This window comes from Nomascus leucogenys, chromosome 4, assembly GCF_006542625.1.
Source record: "Nomascus leucogenys isolate Asia chromosome 4, Asia_NLE_v1, whole genome shotgun sequence".
Lineage (NCBI taxonomy): Eukaryota > Metazoa > Chordata > Mammalia > Primates > Hylobatidae > Nomascus > Nomascus leucogenys.
Genome location: NC_044384.1, coordinates 73,873,157 through 73,879,860, shown reverse-complemented (window position 1 = coordinate 73,879,860; position 6,704 = coordinate 73,873,157). Strand labels below are relative to the sequence as shown.

Here is a 6,704-nt window from a genome sequence, read left to right as displayed (position 1 = left end):
CTATGGGGCTGGAGGATCCCAGGGCAGGTGCCACAATCCAGAGCTGTGGGGGCTTCCCATGGGAAGGGGAAGGTCCCAAGGCAGAGGCAGGTGTTCCACAGGAGGAGTCCCAGAGCCACCAAGCGCTCTCCTGGCCCAGGGAGCAGTCAACACCATGGACTGAGCACCTACTGGGCTCAGGGGTGATGATTCTGCAGGGCCTGTGACCTGGTGCATAATTTTAGACACCATCATCCTGGAGCAGCACTGCACCCTTACTAGCCAGGGTGTTGATGACTTCCTCAAGGCCAAGCCCGCGTTCAAGATTTGGGACTTCAGTGATGCACTTGTGCTGGGCAAGGTGGCTTCTCCAGGATCTTAATTCAGGAGGTAGAATGGAGCTTGAGGTCAAGTGTCTGATCAAAGAACTTGAACTTGATCTGGAGGGCTCTGGGGAGCCATGGAAGGTGCTGGATAAAGGAGGGACAGTCAGATATGTTTTAGAGATGACTGTAGAAGACTGCCTGGAAGGAGTGAACAAGAGCCAGGAGACCAGGGAGGGAGCTTGTGGGACAGGTCTGGAGATGGCAACGGAGGGATCCTGCTTGGATGAACAGTCTTCAAGGACTGTCTCAGGTTACACTCAGGTGCCCTCAGAGCTAGTGTGTTCCGAGGTCTTGTCTCCAGGATGAAAATGGGAAGGAGTTGTCAGATGAGGACATATAAATGGAGGTTGGCATCTTCATGAGTACCAGTGGTGGTCCCGGTGTAGGTCTCTCCATCCAGGGACATGGTGGATGGACATTACATCACTCCATTCTGCCCTTCCTTTCCCTCCTCCCGTTCTCCCGAGGGCCTCAGTGCATGAGCACTGTCCAACCTCTGGTGCTGAAGCAGCCAAGAGACCCAAGCCTGTGTGGCTGCCTCTTAGGATATGACAGCACAGCCAGTGGCCTCTACTGGATCCTATGCAACCTCAGAAGACACCCAGACACCATGAGTGATGCCACCACGTGGTGCAAGAGTTCTGAGGGACCACAATCCTGAACACATTGAATGGTGGGTGCAGGGCCTCATGGCCTGTTCCCCAGCCCCTCTCATTGGCTCTGCTCCAGGTAGTGAAGGGGGAAAATGTTTTTGTCAATTCTGCCATGATTGCCTAGCAGGAAAAGGAGCAGAGCCCAGAAGCAGGGCCTGGTATGCAGCCTGCCTAACAAGGGAGAATTTGTAGGCTTTGTGGACAGGAAGATCTGGGTGTCCATATCTATCACTCACTAGCTTGCTGAGACATTAGTAAAATCAGTTTTCTGAACTACATTTCTGTCATCTGTAAAGTGGGAGGAATTTCTTCTACCCCACGAAGCTTCTTGGAGAATTAGTGACAGTGTGTGTAGAGCAGGGCCCACCCAGCAGGCATTTGGTATCCAGACCACTCCTCTTCCCCCTTGATTTTCTGCCTAAATTTGCATTTTGTTCTTAAGACTTTCACTCCCCTTAATTCTGCTCTTCCCTCTGATTCCCACCTTATTGCATATCCCATGGAGTCACCAGGATCAAAGTGGGTAACAGTCATGTATGCATGTATGTGTATGTACATACACACTTTGTTGGGGTTGGAGAGTGGTGTGTGAGTGTGTGTATGTGTTGGAGTCACTGACTGAAACTCTCCACACCAGGCTGTGTTCCTGCTCATTGCTGGAGGTGCTGTCAGGGGCCCAGCCCTCAACCCCAGGTCTGACCCTTGCAGCTCAGGCAGGACATTCTGGAGGAATCACGTCCTTCAAAGGAGCCCTGAGGAGTGACTGGTGGGTATTGGTGGATAAATACCCCAGCTCCCTTGCTCTGGGTGGGATGACTCTGAGACACCTGTTCTGTGCTGTCTCTCAGAGATGCCTGGCAGGGCTGAGTCCTGGCTGCCACAGGGGAAACTTTCTTGATGAAGGTCCCTTTAACTGCTGCATTCCTTTCCTGTCTCAGTTCCCCACTCCTCTACTGGTGTTTCCTGGGATTCGCACCCTAAGGAAGAATTGGCAGTAAAATTACTATCCTAGAGTCATGTCTAAATAGAATTTTTGTATTTGAATCTTTGCCTTAGGATCCACTTCCAGGAAATTCAAACTAAGGCACACATTTTTCTGACAGCTCCTTCAATCCCCATAGGCCTGCCATTGTGCTGTTTTTATCAAAAAGGAACATGGGGATCAGAGAGGGAAAGTCACTTGCCTAAAGTCACCCAGCTGAACAGTGGTGGAGTTCAGATTTGACCATGGGTGATCCCAAGGTGGATGCTTGCTCCTATCCCATGAGACTCCTCCCTTACCAGGGTCAAATGAATGAATGGAGGATGTTAAAATAGGGTCTCTGATGCCTGTGCCAGAGAAACCCCAGGCTCATGGCTGGCGCCTGTGTTCTCACTCTTACCTCTTTAAGAGTATAATGAAAAACATGCCCAGTGCTGACCGTATGCCTGGGGGTGTTGTTGTAAGCACTCCGCTTACTGTAATTCATTTAATTTTCACAATAACCTTGCTTTTACTTCTAGTCGTTAGATGAAAAAACTGGGGCAAAGAGCAATACGGAGAGTTGCCCAAATTCACACCACTGGTCCAGGTTTGAAGCAAGCAGTCTGTACCTGGAGTCCTTGTCTGTAACCATGGCACCCTGCCTTCTCACCCAACTCATCGTGGAGTTCCACCTTGTGTCAGGCACTGCACTGAGCAGCTTCTTTTAAGAACATAATTTGTAATTATGTAGATTACTAATTCTACTTCAAAATGCCACACAGCCTTCATGTGATTAAATGAAACAATTGGTAAGTGTAAGCATTGAGAACAAACATTCTTTTTTCCACTCCCGACTCCATTCCAACAGTTGGGACAGTGTTTTCTCTGTTCCTGTAGAAACCTCAGCTCCTGTGCCAAGGAGCCTGGTCCCTTTGGGGAACGTGGCAGTCAGGTGCTGGCAGCGACCTCGAAGTGGCTGAAGGGTCATTAAGAAAAAGCTGTTTACAAAGGTGTGGGCAGGGCCAAGGGGAACCAGGAGAGATGGTGCAGGGCCCTGGGGTTAGCATCATCTGGGAGCTGTCACCACCCTCCAGGCTGGTGGGGCCATGGAGAAGCTGTTCCAGTAACTCGGAGAATCTGCAGCTGAAAGAGGAGGCCAGAGGAGACATCACTCCCTGTGCCCTAGACTGTGTCCGGATGCCCCCACTGACCACACTACCACCCTCTTATTAGACTGGAGAGGCTGCAGGGAGGGGTTCTAAGCCTCCTATTGTGGCTCACTCCAACAGTGAGTCAGCACCAGCTCCCCTAGCCCCACAGCCTAGAGTCCACTTAGCCCCTCTATCCTGTCCCTTTCCTACTGGGAAGCAGATACCCAAATGAGCAGCAGAATCCTGTCTCTCCCTGCAGGCCACTCTGCTCATTATGAGTGGTGTTTTGTGGGTCTCCTCCCTTGGTTTTGGATGAGAAACACCCTTTTCTCTTCCATAGGGATTGTTTCTGTGGACCCCACCCTGAGTTTTCCCCTGGTTAGGCAACGGGCAGGTGGGGTTGGTGGGACCAACTCTTTAGAACCAGCAATGACAAACAGATCCCACTCAGGGGAAGTTGATGTTAAGTGTCATGGGTCCTCTGGAATTTTCTGAAGGTTTCCTGTTTTTTTTTTCTCCCCCCTAACCAGCTCATCTGATCTCCTAGGATCTCTGCTAAGATGCTGGCAGCCCAGCCAGCTGGTCTGGCCCTGGATGTGCCTTAGCGGCTGGTTATGCTTCATGACCTGCATTGTGGTCAGTGGTAAGCAGCACCTGCTTCTAGCTTTACTGTTGGGCCAGATTTTATCCCCACCTTAGCTCTGCAGTGCAGCTGCTTCCTGCTTCCTCCATGGACCCTGCTTGAGATTGTCCCATGTTTCTGTTTGTGCATCACTGAGGACAGAATCATGAAGGATGCCCAGGTCAGACCATTCCATTGCCCTCCTGGTGCTGGGTCTTTAATCCTAGGATGGCTTCAGGGGCTGGTCCTTCTCCATAGCCCCCTCCACATTTCTCAGGTTTCTGCTCAAAAGTCACCTTTTGGAGGGGTCTCCATCTGTCACTGTGTTTGTAACAGCTCCTTTGGTTTCTTTCTGGCTCATCTCACTTTTGTAATGTCTTTGATTACCACCACCATCTGACCTGGTCTTATGACCTGTTAGATTCCTTCATCAGACATGAGCACCAGCATAGCAGGGGCCTCATCTGTCCTGTTCCTCCTGTGGCCTGGGTCCTAGCACCATGTCTGGTACAGGGTAGATGCTCAAGGGAAGTTTACTTTGTAGAACTCTCTACCTGGGAGGTGTTACTGTTAGTCTAACCTGTACCATGTTGTAAACCTCCAGCCATTTTGCAGACCCTGGTCAGAGTGAAACATTCCATGGGAACTTGGGCCATGAGAAACAGCCTTCCTGACCATGTGACTGCAGAAACATCCTTATCGCATCCTTCCAGGCAAAGGCCCAACAGCCTGACTGCAGGAACATCCTTGCCATATCCTGCTGGGCAGCAAGCTCTACCACCCTGAACCCTCCCTCCCAGTCCCATGATTACCCCAGCCTGTGAGTGGCAGTTGGCCCTGGGACTAAGCTGGTTTACCCCTCCGCAGGGCTTTGCTAGCAATAAAGGTGTTGCTGTTGAAGCCGCCAACTGTCTCTGTCTTTCTAATCCTCGCTTTGCCTTCAAAACCTAACAATAATTCTACCCCTCTATTTTACCAAGGACAATATGGGACTCAAGGACAGCAAGTGACTTACCCAAAATTACACAGCCAGTGAGTCACAGAGCCTGAACTTGAACTCAGTTCAGCTGAATCCAGAACTTGTTTCTCCCTGAGAGTCCAGGGAAGGAAAGGTGGAACTGCAGCCAGTAGGTGCCCACATGCTTGTCCTAGGAGACCCCAGGAGGGCTCCTGGGAATTCTGTCTTCATGGGCACAAAAGAACTGCTCACCAGTGTAGCATCAGCTAAGGGTCCCCATTGTCCCAAATTGTTACTTATTTTCAAACTTTTGTTTTAATAATTACATTTCTCACAGCTCAGTGTTGAAAACAAAGCACAGAGGCATGTAGAAAGTCGTGTGTGGGTTTTTCTCAATTTTTTTTCCAGTAACTATATAAATGAGTGTACAAAAGAATACAAACACCCTTATACTTTTTATATAGAGATGAGGCCCTCCCTCCCATATTTCTCTGCCACTATCCTTCCATTTTTTTTTTTTTTCATGAGAGGACCACTCTTTTAATACTAGTCCATGTGATTGGGGAGGGGCTGGCCACCCTGGACAATCAGCAGGGTAATTAATTCAGGAATGATCATGTGATCCAAGCTGGGCTCATGGAAGTCATCCCTGCACTTTTGATGAAACTGCTGGGAATGAGCTGCTTTCTTTTTATTGACATAGCTATTTGCAGGGAAGTAAATGATATGAAATTTATGGGGCCATTTTTGCTGCTCTCTCAAAACAGCGTGCCTGAAAAGCAGAGCTGACCCAGGAAATGAAGGGACAGAATGAGCCTTGGTTGATATTAGTTGAGCCCTGATCCCACTGAGCCAGGAGCCCATCTACTTAAGGACATTTTTAGTAATTAGAGTCAAGTAATTCAACGTTCTGCTGGATTGCGTTAGGTGTCAGTCACTTGCAGTCAAGAGAGTCCTGTGTAATAGCACTTTCTCTTATGCTTAGGTCCCACTTGCCATAACTTTAGAGCTATAGAAGGTATAAAGTAAACCCAGGCAGTGCTGAGCTAGCCAGGCTCCTGGCTAAGTGTGCAAAGGAACCCTGGCATCACTACCACTTTGGTCTGACAAATAGCCTTGCCTGCTGCTTACCATACAGCCATAGGGGTATTGCTTCTCTGAGCCCTTAGGCATTATACCACTTTTTAAAAATGATTTTTATCTAAGAAAATGTTTTGTAGAGATGGTGTTTTGCTATGTTGCCCAGACTTGTCTTAAACTCCTGGCCTAAAGTGCTGAGATTACAGGCATGAGCCACTGTACTTAGCCAGCACTATACTTCTATTAGTTGTCAATGCTTTCTTTGTTCTGTGGTGTCTAGTGCGTGCTTGAGCATGTGAATGTATGTGTAAGTGTGTACGTGTGTAAGTGTGTGTGTGTGTTTTATCTTGCCGGGTTATTTCAAGCATCAAGTGGGATCCTGTAGGTGCAGCGCTCAGCCCAGTGCCTGGCACATACAGTGAGCTCTCTCTGTTCTCCTCTTTTCTCCTCCTGATTCAGAGAATGACTTAAGGATCTGTGATGTGTGCTAATTTTCAATGCCCTGGATAAATAATGGGGAGATGAAGTACTGTTGCCAGAAATTTGCACTAGTTTTAATTCATTTTATCTGTTTAGCATGAGATATCTCAAAGTATCTGAATAAATTTATGTCATATATCTACATACACATAAGTATGTTTCTTGAGAGCTGACAGGCTTAGTTTTTGCTCCCCGATACTGCAGTAGAGGCCACTGTGTTCTGATTTCTTGAGTGATGGCTGCCAGCTCTCCAAGTGTCATAGTAGGTGAGGCATCCATGGGGGTGAGCACCAAGAATATGTGGCCATTCAGCACCTGCAAGCCCATTTTGTCTATTCTCCTTATTTTTATATGTTTTATTCATTTTTAGGTTTATCATTTAATTTATTATAAATATCTCTCCTAAAATTGTTTCTTAGTTCTACTAGGGG

General features: G+C 48.2%; 1 long non-coding RNA gene across 1 annotated transcript; it reads left to right on the top strand.

The window, feature by feature from the left end:
* Nucleotides 1-992: 992 nt before the first annotated feature.
* Nucleotides 993-4,663, top strand: LOC105739638. The gene is made up of 5 exons (XR_004029666.1): nucleotides 993-1,038; nucleotides 1,656-1,784; nucleotides 2,522-2,791; nucleotides 3,664-3,776; nucleotides 4,360-4,663. It is a non-coding gene; the product is annotated as an uncharacterized LOC105739638 (long non-coding RNA).
* The last annotated feature ends 2,041 nt before the right edge of the window (nucleotides 4,664-6,704 follow it).